The sequence below is a fragment of the Phalangium opilio genome, unplaced genomic scaffold (genome assembly GCF_054372755.1).
Source record: "Phalangium opilio isolate 3A_F unplaced genomic scaffold, DU_Popi_V2 ptg000011l_1, whole genome shotgun sequence".
Lineage (NCBI taxonomy): Eukaryota > Metazoa > Arthropoda > Arachnida > Opiliones > Phalangiidae > Phalangium > Phalangium opilio.
Genome location: NW_028324147.1, coordinates 7740975 through 7762850, shown reverse-complemented (window position 1 = coordinate 7762850; position 21876 = coordinate 7740975). Strand labels below are relative to the sequence as shown.

The 21876-nt window shown below is 37.4% G+C and overlaps 1 protein-coding gene across 2 annotated transcripts in view; it reads right to left on the bottom strand.

Annotated features, from left to right (window-relative positions):
- Positions 1-21876, bottom strand: part of LOC149710188 (uncharacterized) — a 321109-nt gene that overhangs the window by 240686 nt on the left and 58547 nt on the right. The window lies entirely within an intron of this gene.

Below are 21876 nucleotides of genomic sequence, written 5' to 3'. Positions count from 1 at the left end.
TTGGTTTTACAATATTAATAGACAATTTCATACACCGAACTACAAAACATTCTTAAGAAAATCGTGAATATTGAAATTAAGTTGATAAGGATGTTTTTCACTGCCTGAAAAGGGTCACATTTTTCATGGATAAGTTAAAACTTCCCGGAAAATAAATAACAACCGCAATAGTTTCTCTATTACTTTTGAAAAAAAAATTTAAAACCTTTTTTTGAATAGACGTTAATTTTGGAACTCATAATTAAACAAACTTAAGTTTGTTACGTCTGAAAATAATTTTAAATTAAAATATGAAAGTTGAAATAAGTATGTTTTTAAGTTTCATCGAAAGAAATTACTACATAGCAGCCATCATTGAAGACAAGTTGGGAAAACCAAAATATTACCTCTCCGAGTCTAGATCAAGACTATTTAAAATCATATTTATCTAGATATGGAATTATAGCTCTTTATGGATAAACTTAAGCTTCGAATCAAAATTTTACTCACATTTTTGTAAATATCATTATCAAAATAAATATTTATTTATTTATTTATTTATTTGAGAGACATGAGGTAAAGGGTCGTGAAGCCATGGGCTTATGTACAACCTCCCTCGTCGGTAAAGTGTGAAGGATTACAACAAGAAATAAAAAAAATTAAATGAAAAAACTACAAATATGAAATTATATATAAAGAAAAATATTGTTAATACGGCAGATCAAATTCGGTATAGCCTGAATTAAGAGTCAAATAGCGCCGTTACGGCAGTGCGAAATGAGTTTCGCCCCGGAAGGGCAAGGGTAGCGATAGGAAGCCCATTCCAGTCATTCAATACCCTGTATGTAAAGTGTTGCAAAGAATACCGGGTACGCGCACGTGGCTTTCGAAGTTTTTGGCGATGGCCGCGAGTACGTGTCTCAGGATTAGACTCGAAGAAATCGGTGACCGGAATATCGATGGCGCCTTTGAGAAGGTCATAAAGGTACATTAGATCATTAACGCGGTGACGCAGCAAGGGCGAAATGACGCGAAGTTTAATTAATTTTCGTGGAAACTCGTAGACATTAAGTCCACATTTCATGACAACCAAAGCGACTGGTCATTAACGTTAACACTACATCAGTGAATTAATTTAAATTTAAAACCGCGTGCACTTGGTCATAAATTATTATTAACACGAAAAAATTTCAAAATATTTTGTGACGATACCACCGCCATTTTCAATAATTTTTCACCGTCTCAACTACTAGTTTAATAAAGGTCAGCTGGATTAATATAATTTACCTTGACAAATGATCGGTGTCGCGATTATTGTGTTACATATAAATACGTTATTGATTTCACCGCTCAGGTAAAAGTAACTTCGAGGTTTTGTTAGGCCTACAGCATACATTATAACACGCCACCAAAACAACCCACCTCGTTCAAGGTAATATTTCTACAAGTACAGTATACAAGGGTGCGCGTATACAACTAACACTTAGTTAACCGCATAATGCTTACCAGTCCACGCATTCACCAATGTACATTATTAAACTACTGTAAATATAACCATAAGCTCATAAGATATGTTCACCATAAGTTTGTCATTGGTTACATACTGGAGCTTGTCATGAAGTGAGTGACGTAGGTCATAGATTCGAGGTAAAGCGACACCTGGTGAGGCGCTATCAAAGGCTTAGTAATGCAGGCTAAGTTGGAAAATGGACTGCAAAACCGCGTGTAGTCAATTGTTACTGGTTACTGGTTACTGAGAGCTTGTCATAAAGTGACGTAGGTGAAACGTCACAGATTCTCGTAAAGCGACGCCTGGTGAGACTGCAATTTAACCGAGTGTAGGACCTCAATTTTCACTCGTCGTTCTCGAACTAGCTCGAGCTGCAAGTCTCTAGCATTACGAAGTATAGGTAGTGTCATACTTATGGAACATATCTTATAAACTTATGATATAACTAAAACTGGACATTTTCTACGAGCGATATGAGACAAGAGAAAATTGCATGGGCTTCTCGTTTTTCAATATTTACTAAAGCGATCGGAGCAGGAAGCGTTTTTAGTATTACTTCAAATCAATGTATAGGAGTCAAGTCACGGCATTCGTCAATCAAGGTAACACTAATTTCAACATATACTTTTAAATAAACTTAACTATACTTCATAACAATGGCTATTACTATATAGGAAACATTTTTATCCGGTACTTAGAGGTTTTGAAAATCTGCACTCATTTACTAAGAAACGACCTCAAATTTACATACTTAATTTTACCATAATTATTATTAATTGCACCCAAAAAAGAGTAAGCCAATATAAAATACAGCCCAAACCGCTTTAGCTAGAAAGCTGGAATTTTTGCAGGGACACTATTCTTAAGTAGTAGGCACGCCCTAATTAAGAAAGATTTTTCTAATCAGCCGCCATCTTAAAAAATGGCGGCCAGAAATGTAAATAAACCTTTATGAAATAACGTTGAACGCACGTTTCAACAGACTAAACTAATATTTAGTTAACTGGTTGCCTACACCTTATATACGAGCTTTTGTGGCATTTTGGGTATAATTTTCCGCCATCTTATAAAATGGAGGCCAGAAATCTAAACCCCTTTCTCACTCACGAAATAATGTTTGCGCATTTCATCCGATTTCGCTAATATTTAGAATACTGATTAGTACAATGGTTTATGTCATGTTGCTAAAGTTATAAATAATGAGAAACGCTGCTTTTGGCTCTAAAAATGCAGATAAAAGCGCAAACAAAACTGTATCTTCGCCGTAAATTCCCTGAGCTCGAAGATAATCTTGCAAAAATTACAGAGAGAGATGACACAAAGTGACTTAGCCCCACTCCTCCCAATGTATAATTCTGAAGTAAATAAATAAATTGAATTGAACTGAACTCATTTTCTTCGACCTCGAAGGGTACTCATATCATAAACTTCCATCTTAATGAATTAAAATTGAAAAACAGTTCTTGATGGCAAAAGGTTTCATTAAAGGCGAAAGAAATTCGGGCGGATATTGAATCCGGGTTGTAGGGTGGGGGTAGAAGGGGTATTAAATAAAAATGTTTAAAATAATTAAAACGTTGAAAGAGAGAAATCAAATCCACCTCGAAACAGATGTAAAATCTCAACTTTTTTTTCTTAATGGGGTTTGTTGGAGTTCACCCCTTTTTTGGGAACATTTTCCGGGGTTTCCAATTTCAAGCCCATATGCCAATGCGCGCCCGTAAAAATAAAACCATCACCCAAGCTGAAGAAGCAGTGTGAGAAATAAATATCGGACCAAAACGCCAACTAAAATACACACCGGATTTTTTAATTCGCGAATAAAAAAATATCCACGTTATTTTTTGCCAAGACTAGTTCGCATTTAATTACCAAGTTTCTATTAATGAGCTTCCTTCGAAACCAAATGAGCATCGAGCATTTGAATTGGTTATATCCATAAGCTTATAATATATACTTTGTAAGTTTAACACCCAGTATACTTTTTAATGCCAATTACTTACTGACTCACTGAGAGATAGTTGGAGAACGACGCGTGAATTGACTACTTAGGTTTTGCATGCACCCCACAATCGTATTAGTCGGTGCTAAGCTTAATGAGAATATATGATCTACGTCACTCAATGAGAAGCTCCATAAGTTTGTTACTGGTTACTGAGAGCTTGTCGTGAAGTGACGGAGGTGAAACGTCATAGATTATCGTAAAGCGATGTTTGGTGAGGCTTAGTACAGACTAAATAGGAAAATGGACTGCAAAATTAACCGAGTGTAGTCAATTCTCGCTTGTCGTTCCTCGAACTAGCTATCACTAAGTCTCTAGCATTACGAAGTATAACTAGTGTCATACTTATGGTACGTAGCTTATAAGCTAATGGTAGCTTTAAGTAGCCAGTGTCACATACTTAAGGGATATTTTAAATGAATTTAATTCTTGTGGTTGAAATTTTGCCTTGAAATATATAGTTTGTAAAGTTCTAGAATTAAGTTGAACCTCTTTATATTCAAAATTTAAGTTAACCCCAAAATCTAGCCCTAAAATTTCAAAATTTTTTTACGAATTAAGAAAGTTTAAAATCTTGGTTCAAAGAGGATGTCATTAGTAACGGTTGTCAAAAATTGTAATTCCCCAAAATTCTCATAATTTGAGTCTAAAAAGGGGCGTATATCTGCTTGTTTACGATTCTAATTTTGATCCCTTCGTAGGTTACAAAATTTGTCGCGGTTTCAATTTCCAAAATTGGTAGAAAAGTGCTTCGAAATTGTTCGAACGGGGCTCGCGCTTTTTATTTAACTTCTAAAGCTTAAAAACGAAACAGCTGCGTAATTATATTTGAGAAAAAACTGACAGATGTGTCTGTTATTTAAGATTTTTTCTTCTTCAACTCCCCGAGTAAGTCGGAAAATTTTTCGTAAGATTAGATGACCCTTTCTGGGAGGCTTTTCAACTAGTCTTAAATACAGAGAGACTCTGAACGTGGAGTCACATTTAGGCGAAACAAACTCCACTCATGCGCACCTCTTTTATAGAGAGCTTTCAGTTGGAGGAGGAGCTGAGTCTCGTGACATAATTTACGCTGCCATATTGGTGGGTTTAAAGCAGGAATGGAGCTGAGACCACCCAATATGGTTACCAGAGGTAAGAATTGGGAGGGTGTGACGTACTACTATTCCATCTGAAAGTTCTCTATAGACCATTTCGATGGAACTAGAGGGGAAACCACGGGGGTAAAACTCTGTCCTCCGTCTCGCTTCTTGGCGCCTGCGCTGTAGTCTTTTTGTATCATGCGAGTGCTCAGACGGCAATATATGTTCCGATACCGAGGGTTGCCTATCCTCTTTTTTTTACGTCGAAAATATCTATTGCATTTAGTTAGACGAAGAGCTAACCGTCACGCGATCATGGTTCGAAAAGTCAGGGACTTTAAAAGTATAAACCCGATTGGAATATTCCCTGTTGCGCAGAACGATGCGCGAAAATGCATGGTCTTCTTGGGCAAGGGATATCGATAAATAGGGGATTTAGAACATTTTTGCTTGTTAGCAAGACAGTAAAGGTGGGGTTTCACTAAAGTGAAATACAACATACGCATCTCCTTCAGCGCATGACATTAGAAGTGAAAATGCTCACGTGATCTAAAGTCTAAACAGCTTTGAATGACCCTGTTGCGCAGAACTATGCGTGATAGTGTTACTAGGGGGTAGCGATAAAAGAGGGATATGTTATATTTTTAGCCTGTCAACAAACTCCCTTTTAAAATATCTCCCCCTTAAAAAGTTAAACATCACCTAGAAGACAAAGTTTTTTTTTCTTTTCAAAAATCCTTAAATTTAAACTACCAATGAAATTATTTGAACCCACTTTGAAATTTTTCATCCTTCGAATATGTTTTAACTAAATATTTGGCCTTCCTTCCTTGCTTGCTTGCTTATAACACGACTTCTGGGAATTTCGAAGAAATAATTAAAACGAATCATCTTTTTAAAGTTTAAACACTAATCAATTCCGATATAAATTAAAGCAAAAACCGCAATTTTAACTCGCGCTTTTTTAAAGCCCAAGGTAATTTTAATCGAATTACGGGTACCTAGGAAGTGTAAACTTGGAACTGGTTTATTAAAGGGATAGTTGTATGTACAAAATATGCAAGAAGGGCTAAAATATCGTTCATTACACAAAAATAAGCGCACCACAGAATGGCGACTAAGTAGGGGGTAAAATAGTCTTGTATTTGGACCACCTTGTTGTCGTCCGGTACTTCGGTCGACAATAAAGACGAAAGATATGGCTTCAAACAAAGGAATTTGATGGACTTGAAACTAAGTCCTATCTAACGTCTTTGGATATAACGATGTACTGCGCCCCCATTTTGAAAATGGTATATTATCAGTGCATTACGCAAATTATGAGGTGAAGAAGAAAAGTGAAATTAATTTCTTTATGCTCATCTGCAACTATCTCTTTAAACTTTAAAACATTATGGGGTTGGCTCCCGTAAATTTTATGGATTTAAGTTTAAAAAACTCATTCTAAAAAAAAACATATTTGACCAGAGATTTTGTTTTAACGATGAGAAAAAAAATTAAGGGAAGCTATAATTCGTGTTGGTTTAGTTTTTAAGCCCAACCTTTAATTATTTTTCCAAGTAGCTAGCTGACATCGAAGAAGCTCAGCCAATATCTTCTCAATAATTTTTACCTCCGCGGTGTAATCGGAAAATTACGAGCACCGCTTGTAAACGAGCTAATTTTACAAAAGAGGCTATGAAGGAATTAAAAAAAATATGCCCGGAAAAGTTGAAGAACCTTTTTTTTTTTCAAGAAAGAAAAATTAACTATCAATATATCAGATTTTTTTACTCGATCACGGTTAAGGAATGTTTTAAAATTCCAGTAAAATAAAAACCAATTTCCAAAAAATAAACCCACACAAACTAAATGAAATTTCGAATATAATTAAATTAACTATTACGTAGGTATACTAGAAAAGAATTTAATTTGCCATAAAGGTTAATTCTGATAAGACTAAAATCTTAGCTTCACGTCGGTGCATGAAGTCGCTTTGCTCGCTTAATTAGACACGTGTCAACGACGACGTAAAAGATTCGCGGGTTCAGTTTGAAAATTTTCAGTTTCGTCGGGAAGTGTCAAGATGGCACCACCTCGTTAGAGTATTTTATTTAGTCATAGGCTCACTCTATTATGCCTTATACCAGAAGTGATATGAGACTAGAAGTGAAGGGCTCTAGCATTGATAGTAAATCCGGGCACTAGTGAACAAATTTGACTCTTTGAGGATTTTATGCCGCTTCCCACGCGCCTACACTACTGAGAAAAAAATTGGTCGAGTTCCAAAAACATTTCCTACCCCCTTCCCCTGAACCTAAAGCGGCCGAACACAGATGCGGCTCCTTGAATCTAGTTCGGCCGTCTACCACCGCGAGCGTCTCACGTTTTGGAGGGAAAATTCAGAAACCGCTACTAGAGGGCCAACCGTTCTTGTGTTATCAAGAATATTCACTTTCGCCGAGTGAAGAATTTGGTTAGCTCAGTACTTCTGGTCTCATCTCACTTCTGCTTATACTGATGAATGATGTAGTGAACTGCGCTTTAGCAGACGATATATGAAAGGTTTAAGGATTCTTGGCGCAGTATTCGCCATTTTGGATTAGACTATCTATTTTAGGTATTCGAATCATTTCATATGTCTTGGATCCAAATTCATAATATTAATATACGCGACTGGTTTTAAGTCGTCTGCTCTCACGTCTGAACATGGAAATGAACGCAGTACCACGCACCGTCGGTTACGTAAGATTCTTCACTAATCTGCCAATGGGCCTTCACACTTTCAAATTAAAATACTGAATAACCAACCGCTAGTAATAAAAAGAAAAGAAAATAAAGCAATTTTATGAAATTTTACGAAGGTATATGTACTTTTTATATTAAAAAGTAGTTAAATAATAAAGAAGCTAACTAGTTTGTCTAACCGGGGGCTAAGATTATTATAAGTCTAGAAACCAACGTTAGTCTTTAACAGGTATAATATAAATCAAGCTCTTACTTAAGGTGCAACCTCTTCTTGTACACATCAAGCGGAATACAAATATTTAATTTGAAGGGGAGGTGGTTTACGATAATAAATTTCTTCTAAATACATAAAAATAAATAGTTCATGTAGAAAAATTTCACTTTAATGAGAATCTTGCTTATAAAATAGTAGCTTCCTTGTCGACAAATCTTCTCAAATAAAAAAAATCTGGTTTCTAACACCTTGGTACGAAACGAAGGTAGTTACGTAACGCTCATGGATCGTGGTATAAGTAATAAAGTAGCGCATTTTCCCATGATGACAAGTTCTAAAAAAAAGGCCCAGGGGGTTGGTTTTATAAGAGCATGAATGTGCAGCACTTACGAGCAAATTGTCAATACAATATTTATGGGTCCAAAACTCGCCTCCTCCCCTCTAGCGGCGGAATATAGTTTAGTCTTTGACATTCGACGGCAATTACCGAGGACGTGACTGGGACACTTAAATTCCTGACTGAAGAGAAGGAAAGAGAGAGAAAGCTAGATCTCTGTTTGCGCATGAAGGGAGGAAAGAGGTGAGATGGAGCAGTAATCTCCATACCTGTATCCATTAGAGATGGCCGATACCGATCCAATATCGGTACCGATATTTGACTTTAACCGATATATCGGTATCGGTTAAAAATGAACCGATATTTTTTAAAGAAATATACCGGTTAAAGTCAAATATCAGTACCGATACCGATATGGGATCGGTATCGGCCCATCTCTACAACCTATTTTCTTATTTTTTTTTATTGATATCGGTTAATATATCGGTATCGGTTTAATATCGGTTTATTCGAAGGATCGGGTAAAATATCGGTATCGGTACGTATCGGTTTCCCAAGTATTGAATGATATCGGTATCGGTTAAAACTGGTATCGGCCCATCTCTAGTAACCATAAATTCATAAGATATGTTCCATAAGTTTGTCATTGGTAACTAAGAGCTTGTCATTAGGTGATATGGGTGAAACGTCACTTGACAATCCACTTCCAAGTTTAGGGCGTTCGTCAAGGTACTCTGGGATACTTACATTGCTGCATATCCGGCTAACATTCAACTCCATCTCACCTCTCTCCTCCAAGGTTCTACGAGTTTCTCGATTACTTCGCTCACTTGTTGCGTGTTTAATTTAAATTGGAATTAACGTTTATTTAATTCAAGTTTGATGATTGAAAGATAAATAATAAGGGATCCAATATACAGGGTGTTTTTGAAAGGTCCATCAATAATGAAGGGACGTGTTTATTGGAACATTTTGAGTCGAAAATGTTCTATGACTATTTTCCGTCCGAGCCACTGTTTTCAAGTTGGAATTGGAGTAATTTACGTATGACCCCTTAAATTTAATTAGAAAATTCAATTACAACTGTAATTTAATTAAGGGATCATCCTAAAACATTCAAATCATAACTCGAAAACAGTGGCTCGGACGGCAAAATGTCATAGAACATTTTCGACTCAAAATGGCCCAATAAACACGCTCCTTCATTATTGATGGACTGTTCAGAAACACCCTGGGTTCTATCCATGTTTTTCCGATACCTTTTCTCATTGGTTGCGTCCTCAATTTTAATTGTAATTAGTGTTAAATTAACAACTAAATCGTTACAATTACCTAAGAGGGATTTTTTGTAATATTTTTAAACTTTTGTATATTAAATAATGAGCGTTAGTTTTAACACATCAACTTTAGAAACTTATTATAAAATTAATATAAAGGTTTCGGTAAGTTTTACCAATGACTTCAAAATTACTTCCAAACTTCAAATAGGTTAAAAAATCTACCCATTTCATAATCCCTTTAATTGTTAAACATTTTACATAATTTAAACCCTAGACAACATGTTAAACATTTCAAGGCACAATCATTAAAACAATGTAAACAGTGATGAAAATTTAATACGGAAGTCTTTGTAACGACACCTTAACTATTAAATATTTTTCATTATACCGCTTGACCTATATAGCAACGACATAGTCAAATAAAGTTGACATTTGACTTTATATAGCGGGTTTTGCTTATAACTTTGTTTCAGATTTGTCGATATTACAACGAAACTAATTTTGGATTCTTAACCATTCCGCCTCGAGGGACAAAAAAAAAATATGTCACCGAAAGTAAAACATGACAGAAAAAAAAAGTAGTAAAACAAATCACGCAAAAGTGGACGAAAATATAATAATCACGAAAGGTAAAAATACGAAAACTATTGGTAGAAAATAGTATTACATTCACAAGGGGGAGGATAGTTACTGAAAATAAATAAATTCTGTTTTTTTCGCAAAACCCAAACAGAAATTTTGGACGAACTTAATAAGGTATGGCGAAGCGTTACAAATAGCGATTAATTTTTGATGTAACACGACACTGCATTAACCAAGTTCTTTGGCATTGAGGTTCAGTTAAAGCAGAAGTGAGATGAGACCAGAAGTACTGAGCTAACCAAATTCTTCACTCGGCGAAGGTGAAAATTCTTGATAACACTAAAGCGGTTGGCCCTCTAGTAGCAGTTTCTGAATTTTCCCTCCAAAACGAGAGACGCTCGCGGTGGTAGACGGCCGAACTAGATTCAAGGAGCCGCGTCCGTGTTCGGCCGCTTTAGGTTCAGGGGAAGGGGGTAGGAAATGTTTTTGGAACTCGACCAATTTTTTTCTCAGTAGTGTAGGCGCGTGGGAAGCGGCATAAAATCCACAAATTTGTTCACTAGTGCCAGGATCTACTATCAATGCTAGAGCCCTTCACTTCTAGTCTCATCTCACTTCTGGTTAAAGCGATTGAAAATAAACGGATCTGATCGATTCCTGATTGATCGAACAACTTCAAATGACAAACAAGATTAGGTTAATGCCGCTTTCAATTGTAATCTGCCCCTATGGAGCAATTTTAAGGGGATTTTTTCGCAGCGACGGAGCAATTTTAATTGGATTTTTTCGCAGCGACGGAGCAATTTTAAGGGGATTTTTTCGCAGCGACGGAGCAATTTTAAGGGGATTTTTTCGCAGCGACGGAGCAATTTTAAGGGGATTTTTTCGCAGCGACGGAGCAATTTTAAGGGGATTTTTTCGCAGCGACGGAGCAATTTTAAGGGGATTTTTTCGCAGCGACGGAGCAATTTTAAGGGGATTTTTTCGCAGCGACGGAGCAATTTTAAGGGGATTTTTTCGCAGCGACGGAGCAATTTTAAGGGGATTTTTTCGCAGCGACGGAGCAATTTTAAGGGGATTTTTTCGCAGCGACGGAGCAATTTTAAGGGGATTTTTTCGCATCGACGGAGCAATTTTAAGGGGATTTTTTCGCATCGACGGAGCAATTTTAAGGGGATGTTTTCGCATCGACGGAGCAATTTTAAGGGGATGTTTTCGCATCGACGGAGCAATTTTAAGGGGATGTTTTCGCATCGACGGAGCAATTTTAAGGGGATGTTTTCGCATCGACGGAGCAATTTTAAGGGGATGTTTTCGCATCGACGGAGCAATTTTAAGGGGATGTTTTCGCATCGACGGAGCAATTTTAAGGGGATGTTTTCGCATCGACGGAGCAATTTTAAGGGGATGTTTTCGCATCGACGGAGCAATTTTAAGGGGATGTTTTCGCATCGACGGAGCAATTTTAAGGGGATGTTTTCGCATCGACGGAGCAATTTTAAGGGGATGTTTTCGCATCGACGGAGCAATTTTAAGGGGATGTTTTCGCATCGACGGAGCAATTTTAAGGGGATGTTTTCGCATCGACGGAGCAATTTTAAGGGGATGTTTTCGCATCGACGGAGCAATTTTAAGGGGATGTTTTCGCATCGACGGAGCAATTTTAAGGGGATGTTTTCGCATCGACGGAGCAATTTTAAGGGGATGTTTTCGCATCGACGGAGCAATTTTAAGGGGATGTTTTCGCATCGACGGAGCAATTTTAAGGGGATGTTTTCGCATCGACGGAGCAATTTTAAGGGGATGTTTTCGCAGCGACGGAGCAATTTTAAGGGGATTTTTTCGCAGCGACGGAGCAATTTTAAGGGGATTTTTTCGCATCGACGGAGCAATTTTAAGGGGATTTTTCGCAGCGACGGAGCAATTTTAAGGGGATTTTTTCGCATCGACGGAGCAATTTTAAGGGGATTTTTTCGCATCGACGGAGCAATTTTAAGGGGATGTTTTCGCATCGACGGAGCAATTTTAAGGGGATTTTTTCGCATCGACGGAGCAATTTTAAGGGGATGTTTTCGCATCGACGGAGCAATTTTAAGGGGATGTTTTCGCATCGACGGAGCAATTTTAAGGGGATGTTTTCGCATCGACGGAGCAATTTTAAGGGGATGTTTTCGCATCGACGGAGCAATTTTAAGGGGATGTTTTCGCATCGACGGAGCAATTTTAAGGGGATGTTTTCGCATCGACGGAGCAATTTTAAGGGGATGTTTTCGCATCGACGGAGCAATTTTAAGGGGATGTTTTCGCATCGACGGAGCAATTTTAAGGGGATGTTTTCGCATCGACGGAGCAATTTTAAGGGGATGTTTTCGCATCGACGGAGCAATTTTAAGGGGATGTTTTCGCATCGACGGAGCAATTTTAAGGGGATGTTTTCGCATCGACGGAGCAATTTTAAGGGGATGTTTTCGCATCGACGGAGCAATTTTAAGGGGATGTTTTCGCATCGACGGAGCAATTTTAAGGGGATGTTTTCGCATCGACGGAGCAATTTTAAGGGGATGTTTTCGCATCGACGGAGCAATTTTAAGGGGATGTTTTCGCATCGACGGAGCAATTTTAAGGGGATGTTTTCGCATCGACGGAGCAATTTTAAGGGGATGTTTTCGCATCGACGGAGCAATTTTAAGGGGATGTTTTCGCATCGACGGAGCAATTTTAAGGGGATGTTTTCGCATCGACGGAGCAATTTTAAGGGGATGTTTTCGCATCGACGGAGCAATTTTAAGGGGATTTTTTCGCAGCGACGGAGCAATTTTAAGGGGATTTTTTCGCAGCGACGGAGCAATTTTAAGGGGATTTTTTCGCAGCGACGGAGCAATTTCATGGAGATTTAGCCGCGATTAGCGACGAACAATGCCTCTTGCAGTACCTCGTGGTGAGGGAGAAACAGCCTCCAATGGCGGCTCTCCACTACTTCTCCTATGGCATTAATGGAATGGTCTATTGTAAAACGTTTCAGAAAATGATAGGCTTCATCCTCCTTAATGCCTTCAAAAAATCACTTAATGCAAAAATAGACCATTTCGGAAATTACATACCGAAAAACCAACACACAGCAAGCCTGGGCAAGGCTTGGGGTGTTTTCCCTCTCGCCAAGTGGCACCGCTAGAGGCAATGCTACTCGGCTAACCACCCGCGTCTACTGTAACTCGGGTGAACTCCATCTGGCGTTGCCTGTTGGCGCGAGTAGCAATCAGAACACCCGCAATGGAGCCTCGGCCCTGTGTGTTGGTTTCTCTCCATGTAATTTCATACATGATCTATTAACTACGATATCTTTGAAAGAAAGTAGTGTATGAAACACTTGGTAGTTATGTTCTTCCCCTCGGTTTTTCCCGCCTTCGGGGCTTTCGTGATCGCCAAACACGGATTTATCTCGCTAGTCCGCCAAAGCAAGCCAAGAGTAATCAAACGAGTCAAAACATTGAGAAATCGCGGTAAATAGTCGCCTAATAGCGACAAAAAAACCCCGAACAAATTCGATATCGAATATGGGCGGTTCTCGACATCAAAAGCTGACCTCCGCACCCCCACCTTTTATTCCATGCCCCATTGGCTCCAGTTTCGAAAGGGAAAAATATAAAATAAACTAACGGTGAAGTTAAGGCAATGTTAGCTATGTTTCTATAGTTAATTACAATCCTCGTTTTTTCGCTTTTTTTTGGCACAAAGGTAAATTTGTTTCCTAGCTAACATCATCCATCGGGTACAAACAACGTTTCGAGTGCGTTACAGGGTTTGGCCAAGCACGATAATATATTAATGACAAGGGAAGTACGTCATTTAAAGTAATATATTCGACCGAATCCCAATATCCAATAAAAGGATTGCGCCAGTTCATTTGGACTTCGGTTTAGTTGGACAAATGGCCAATTTTATCGCGGTAAAACTGACCGATACAGAAAAATTATATATTCAATATAGCTAGATCTTCAATTGGTGTTTCTAGTCGGTCAACACAAGACTAAAACATCTTTACGTAAAAAATTATTGTGGTTGTTTCCAATAAAATATAGTAAAATTGATATGGCTTGCGCACTCGTCTTACTTAAGAATACTAAAAAACTAAGCTCTTGAGAATGTATTATGACGGTCGATTCAACAACACCAACATTCAGAAAGGTATCTCCCTAATATTTCAATCATCATTCTTATAAGAGTACCTACTGCTAGTAGTAATTGTCTCAGCAAAATTTCAGCTATCTAGGTAAAGCTGTTTTTTATTTCCATACATATACAGGGTGTTTATGATAAGTCTGCCATAAATTAAAGGGTGTGTTCTTAAGGTTAAACTGAGTTCAAAGAAACGTTGAGTCTAAAATGCAATATGGAGTCATTTATCAGACCGGGCCCTAAAACAAGGTACTTGTGACACTTGTGGAGTAATTAGCTTTAAGTTACAAGTGTACGTTCACTTCTACTCATTTATTCTTCTACTTCTGTTAGGTAAAGGTTCAATGACGTTCTTAGCTTGAATTCTATTGGAGGATGATATGTCTTACTCCCTTGTTCTTGGGGACAATCAATGTTTGGTAGGCCATATCTCCGTAACTAAATGTTGTAGGTTATTTAACACTTTTCACTCAGTTTAACCCTATACTAAGAACATGCATCTTCCAATTTATGGCAGACTAATCAGAAACAGTGTTCAGATATGGCCTTTAGTTTTTGATTTGAATCCGCGGTCTAATCGCGAAATAACACTTAATGTTTTCACACACAAAACCCAAATGTCCAGACGTTATATAAGTAGGCTAATTGGGCATTATTATCTAAACCTTAGGGTTATGGACTTCATTTATGACGTTATTGAGGCGGTAGAGAGCATTTTGTTTGAGTTTTGATGGCAATAACGTGACCCCTAGTTTGGTTTCTATGGAAACTGCCTGTTTAAAACTCTTTAATTTACCTTATTTTTCCTTTATTTATAATACTTTTCACCGTATATAGTTTCAGCTTGAGAGGAGAGTGAAAAATACCTAGGTGTTTTCTCCCCCAATACAAACAACAATGTAGGCAGCAGTTTTCATATACGCTCTCCTACATGTATTTGAACCTTCATTTCAAGCAAGCTTGTTGCGTGCTACAAGGGGGAAGCTCGGATCGTGGCAAACGTCAAAAATTCTGACGTATAAACTTTTGACTAAGGGCGGATCTGAGTCGCTTTAAACTAGCCTGCATAAACGCCGCTATTGTATATATATAAAGACCCCCTCCGTTAAAATTAAATGAGAAAAACCACTTAATCTAAAAACATATTCGCATATAGTGAGTGAGTGCACTTGGGGTCCTTCCTACAAGATTTAAAAACTAATTTGGGGTCGAGATTAAAAGGATAATTTCCAAATTGGCAAAACGGAATTAACGAGATTGGTAAACTTATTTCAAATGAGGTTAATTAATGATATTAAGGAAATCAGAAATGGTTTAGAATTAACGTAAGTATTTCTTAGAATTTAAGTGGGCGTATATAAGATAGTATTGATTGAAAAATATCACAGGGTTCGTACACACCTGGATTATCAGGGAAAACTCGGGGAAATAAATTGCTCACTAAAAATTCATGGGATGGAAATTTATGATTTTTAGTAAAATACAGGGAAATTAGGGGAATAAGTTTGTCCTGAAGGGGTAGCTATACAGGGAAATCAGGGGAATAAGTTTGTCCTGAAGGGGTAGCTATACAGGGAAATCAGGGGAATAAGTTTGTCCTGAAGGGGTAGCTATACAGGGAAATCAGTGGAATAAGTTTGTCCTGAAGGGGTAGCTATACAGGGAAATCAGGGGAATAAGTTTGTCCTGAAGGGGTAGCTATACAGGGAAATCAGGGGAATAAGTTTGTCCTGAAGGGGTAGCTATACAGGGAAATCAGGGGAATAAGTTTGTCCTGAAGGGGTAGCTATACAGGGAAATCAGGGGAATAAGTTTGTCATGAAGGGGTAGCTATACAGGGAAATCAGGGGAATAAGTTTGTCCTGAAGGGGTAGCTATACAGGGAAATCAGGGGAATAAGTTTGTCCTGAAGGGGTAGCTTTTTACTAAAAATAACCAATCCCGACGTTACAGGTGAACTTGCACCTGGAAATATATGGGGGAAAACCGGGAAATATCAGAAGCTACACCATTTATTTTTATTTATCAACTTTCTAAAATAAATTTAAAAAACAAGCTTTTCATGCAAATCCAGAGAGGTGATGTGAACCAAATACCTTCGTAAATAACAAAACGTTATTTTTTCAATAAATCTTTCGGCGTTTGAGAAAACAACCGTTATTGCGTTTAAACGGCAATTTACTAAATTTGCGTTTTAAAAGCTACACCTCAGCTAAACAAGAGATATGTCAAGACTCAATTTGCTTTATAAAACTTTGAATTTTCCAACAAGATAAAAATAAAAATACTTCCAATAATACGAAATAATAAGATATAATTATGAGAACCAAAAAACCCAGGTAAATCTTTGATTAATTTTTGGTATTTAATACTATTCCAAAAACCACTCATCTATTGTATACACCTTTTAGATTTATGATAGGGGGTGCTATACTTCTAGAAATCCTTAATAATCTAGGTTTTTGTTATACATTTCTTTTATCTACAGGGTAAAGGGTCTTGAAGCGCTAAAAAAAATCAATATTGAAAGATATACATAGCACCCTCGCTCGCTTTTGTGGAAAATATGGGGATTTTTATCCGTATATGGATTAAAATTGGATCTTGGCGGGGCTACTACTCGTGCCTGGCAAAAATAGCGTAATAAAGCGGTGGTGAATGATGCAGGGGGGGGGGGGCTTAGGGCTATTAGTCGGATTTTTAGGGAGAGCGGCCTAAAAAGCTCATTAATGAAATAGCATTATTAATGGAGTGTCGCTGAAAATCAATTCTTTTGATAAATTAGAAAGTGTACCGTGTACCGCCGCCGCCAGGGGACGCTCGTGGAGCAGGGGGGTTAGTCTATTATATAATACACCAAGAACGGATTGATAACTATACATGTAGACAAGGAGGTTGGTCTATCAACCTCCCTTTTAATATATTGCTGGAGAAAAGCCATTTTAAACACAAAATCCACCGGCGGGTTTTTTATTCATGTCAATCGATTTCACGTAGATTTTATTTTGTATTATTATACTACCTCGTTATATAATAGAGAGATTAAGTAAACCCTTTTACATGTATGTCAAAGAATGGTTTTAGCATTGATTTACGCCGGCAGTTCGTGATCCCCTTGTTACACGAACACGTGGTTGCTTAACATCTCTACTATGTATCCAATAACTTAATTAAGTATTACCGGCAACTTGTCTGGATATGCAAGTACTAAGTGCGTTAAGGAGAATTTTATGTCTTGTGTTGTGAAAAAGGTTTTTCAATAAAAAAATATAAAGAGTGGAAGAAATGAGATCAACATTTATTTTGAAAGTGTGAAAATTGCAAGACTGGTGACGAAAGAAATTGGTATACGCAACTGCAGACCAATGAAAATGATTGTATATTTTTTAAGTAAGCTATAGACTCCTTTGATTTTAGTAGTAATTAACAGGGATAGATTTAATTTGAGGAGTAGGAATGGAGAAAGGTTAGTATTTACTTCAGTCCGACTCATAGCCCAGTATAGAGTCCCTCCCTCCAACACGTAACGAAAAGTTTAAATTATCTTATTCGTTCACTTAAACTACGTTTTGATGACGTTGCTGACGGGGACGGCGAAAAACACGTAATTACTTTTTACCTCTGTCGCTATGACCCGCCTCTTCTTTCATATCCCTCCGTCCCGTGAAAGGGGGTCCGGGACTTTGACGCGCGCCCACGTTACTCTATTCTCCATTCCTACTTCTATAATTAAATCTATCCCTGTTATCAATTATCATTAAATTCTATAGTGAGTAAAGATATTACAAATTAACAACAACCCATAAGCATGGTCACCTTATTGTTATATCTGTAGTTTTTTATACAGATTTAGCCCGACGACAGTACCGCGATTTCCAAACACGATAAAATATTTTTCGGACCTGTTCCACACTGTAGATGGGTTTATATTTATCCCTGAACCCTTTTTATATCAAGTAATGGACTTCAGCTACTATATAGAAAATCCTCCGTGCATAAATTTTTAAATTTACGTAATTCGAAACATTTTGTATAAAAATTTAAGCGGAAAAAACGTATTCGCTGAAAAAAAAAATAGGTTCTCTTCACGGAATGTCAACCAAGCTTGACCGGGTGGAAAATTTAAAAATTTGGGAGGAAGCCGACTAAAACGGTAAGGTATAAGGTAGGTAAAAGACGATAGGGGCGTTTTGGGGGTTGGGACAAGGGGCGGAAAGGGATTAAAACACCTGGTTAGCCACGCTTACATCCTTCGTCACCTCCGATAATCGGAACGCGACTAACTATCCAGCAAAAACTAACGTCTCAGACGAAAGGAAAAAGTCAAAAGCGACAAATTGATCTTACAAGTTGGATAAAAGAAACTAAGTACTTAGCTTGGAGGAGGGAAGTTTGATAATGGAGTGGTATTGGTGATGAGCTCTCAGATCACTTAACCATGGACAATCAAAGCCGTGTTAAACTCGCGTTAGCAAATGGCAATGCATAGCACGCGCCCTCACGCGTCTACGACCGCAATTTATCGCCAAATTTAACTATTTTACTAGGATTTGATAAACTTGCGACACTCGCCGCCACGGTGCTCAGTTCAAACCTAGCTCCCTTTTCAGTTGCCTGTCCATGGTTAAGTGGTCTAAGATGTGATACATTGCTAGAATGATTTCCCGTAATCCTTAGAGTGAGTACCCCTTCTATGCGACTGAATTCAGTCTCCATTTACCACATTCCAATGTACCTAACCATTTCTTCAATCTCCCTTAAAATAAGTCACGAATCAGGGACCTGGATTGAATTCTCAGAATCTGAAGACAAATCCAATAAGGTAGTCCAGTATCATCCCTCCCCAATTCCACATTCCAACCGACGAAGCAACCACAACCACCATCACCACCCCAACTTCCATCCCATGACAAACTAACACCCACATCTTAGATATTCATCATACGATGAGGCTAAAAATAAGATGGCTATGTTTAATTTTAGAAATCGTATAATTTTTCCAAATTGCCCATCGATTTAAAAAAATCTGTGCAACTGAGTACCATCTCCTTAAGAGTATGTCCCCGCAAATCCTTTGCAGATTCTATGTTAAGATTCATAGAAACTGAATTTAAATGAAACGAAAAGTGTATATGAAAAATAGTTTTTTTAAATGGACATATTTACTCAAAGAAATAGAAAAATGATTTTTGGATATGGTTACATTCAAACAACTGCCTCGCCTCCCCCCTCACAATTCAATATTAAGTAAAATTTATTTTATATTACTTTTACTAAAATGTTTCACAACGGGGGATGTATAGGTCGGAGTAAAAATTGTTTTCAGACAAGGAGAAAGAAGAAATAAAAAAAAATTTGGTTTTTTACGTTCACTTGCCAACCATAAAAACTGCAGTCGGCGGTCATTTTAAACCTTATTTCAAATAATAATTTCTTTTTTGTGTGTGTGTGTCCCCGCGGTTCTTGGGCAAGGTAACTACGCAGCAGCCCCGGGGAAAACCTTGTAAATTCATGATTTTTTATGATTATTTGAGCGAACCGATCGTGAGTCATTCTCAACTACCTACAACCCCCACTTCCTTTATTGAAATAAATTTATGGGGCCCTTCGTTTAGAATTAGTTTAGGAGAAAAAATATGGAGCATTAATTCCCGGGGCTAAAATTCAATATTATAAGGTTACGGGATCATTTGGTTGCGCCCTCTATTCTAACCTTTCAACCCTTGACCTTTTGTTTTACTTTGACAAGTTCCTGCACTACTTTAAATACTATAAAATTGTGTTTTTCTCTTTTAGTAAATAATCAACACGGTCTATTTGGTGTAGATTTAAGCCTTGGCTATAAAAACAAAATATTTTTGACCCCTTGTCCTTTGTTTTATTTTGATATTCTCCGAGAAATACCTAAAAATTATCAAAACTAGTATATAATCAACACTTATTTGGGCTACGAGTGGGAAATTTCGTCTTAAGCCTTGGTTAGAAAGTATTTTTGACCCCTTGACCTCTGTTTTATTTTGACATTCATGAAATAAGTTCAAAATATTATAAAAAAAATTGGTAAATAATCAGCACGTATTTGGGCTTCGAATAGGAAAGTCTTAAACCTTAGCTAGAAAATATTTTGACCCCTTGACCTTTGTATTGTTTTCACAATAGACGATATTTAAAATTGGCGCGCGAGCTGCACTGAGAACTTAGCGTACTCTGTCGGGGAGGGGTGCAGTCAAAAAAAATGGAGCTAATGTAAAGTCTATGGCAGTATATTAAACTTTGAGATTAATTATAAATTATACAAATTAGTTTAGGGGTTCGATTTCTTTTTTCGCGGTATTATTGCATATTAAATCATGGGTTTTCGCTACAGGTTTTCAATTTTTAACATAATGATTTCAAATTTTATCAGTTTAACGTGCCCATGTTATCGCGATCTTGACGGTCTAAGCCTCGGTTGGGTTTATTTATTTACTTTTGTTGCTGATCCATCTGCCAAAACCTTTTTATACCCTCGCTGGGTACACAAGGGAACACAACAAACAGTAGGCGTTTACAATTTATTTCTTAAACCCTATCATAAGTTTAGATTTAATTTTTAAATTTAACACTCTTCTCGTACGTTTTGCTGGGGACCGACAATCGAGGGGGCCGTCGCTCCTTCAAATCTCGTACACCTGGTTTTTAAATCATTCAAATCACATAAATCACTTTCCAAATCTAGAAAATCACTAAAATCGCTATGAAATCAATCAAATCCTTCAAATCGGTGCACAAATCAGTGAAATCGCTAGTAAATCATTCAAATCAGTGAAATAAATCGTAAATCAGTCAAATCACTTTACAAAGCAGTCAAATCAAGAAATCATCAAATCAATCAAATCATTAGAATCACTATGAAATCAACACCAAATCACTCGAATCACTACCAAATCATTCAAATCGCATCAAATCATTGAAATCCTCGACAAATCATTCAAATCACTACCAAATCATGCAAATCGCACCAAATCACTCAAATCCTCGACAAATCATTCAAATCACTACCAAATCATGCAAATCGCACCAAATCACTCAAATCCTCGACAAATCATTCAAATCACTACCAAATCATGCAAATCGCACCAAATCACTCAAATCCTCGACAAATCATTCAAATCCTCGACAAATCATTCAAATCCTCGTTAAGTCACCAGTCATTCAAATCATTCAAATCGTACAAATCGTTCAAATCATTTCCAAATCCTTCAAATCACATAAATCGAATCGAAATCATCGTAAAATCGTGAAAATCACTCCCAAATCATTCAAATCGGCTCCAAATTAGCAAATCAGTCAAATCATTCTTAAATCTTTGAAATCATGAAAATCGAGAAAGATTTCAAATCTCGTACGCTCTCATGAGTAATGACGGCCCCCTCGCCGACAATACCTTGACTGCACCCTAGCGGCTGCTCTGCACTGTCACTGTCTGCACTGGAGCTGCTCTGAGCGCGCGCGATTCAATTTTAAATATCGTCTATTTTTCAAGAAATACGTTAAAACTTATCAAAAAGGGTAAATAATCAACATATATTTGGACTATAAGTGGGTAAGTCTTAAGCCTTGGCTAGAAAACATTTTGACCCTTTGACCTTTGTATTGTTTTGACAATTTTTCAAGAAATACGTTAAAAATGATCAAAAAACTGGCAAATAATCAACAAGTATTAGGACTACGTGTGGGAAAGTCTTAAGCCTTGGCTAGAAAATATTTTATGACTGATATAAAAATGCTCCTTTTTTTAGGTTATTAAATTAATAATGGGGAAAACGCCTTTTTTGTTCAGGAAAAAGACTCTTCATTCGAAAAAGGTAGACTGAAAACGCACTTTTTTATGATCGTGTAGCAAAATGGACCGTGTATTAAAAAGAAGAAAAACCTGCAGTGGCACTATGGGGCTATAAAATTTTTAATCGGTTTTTAGTCCAACAAAAGCTCATGCCTCGAAACA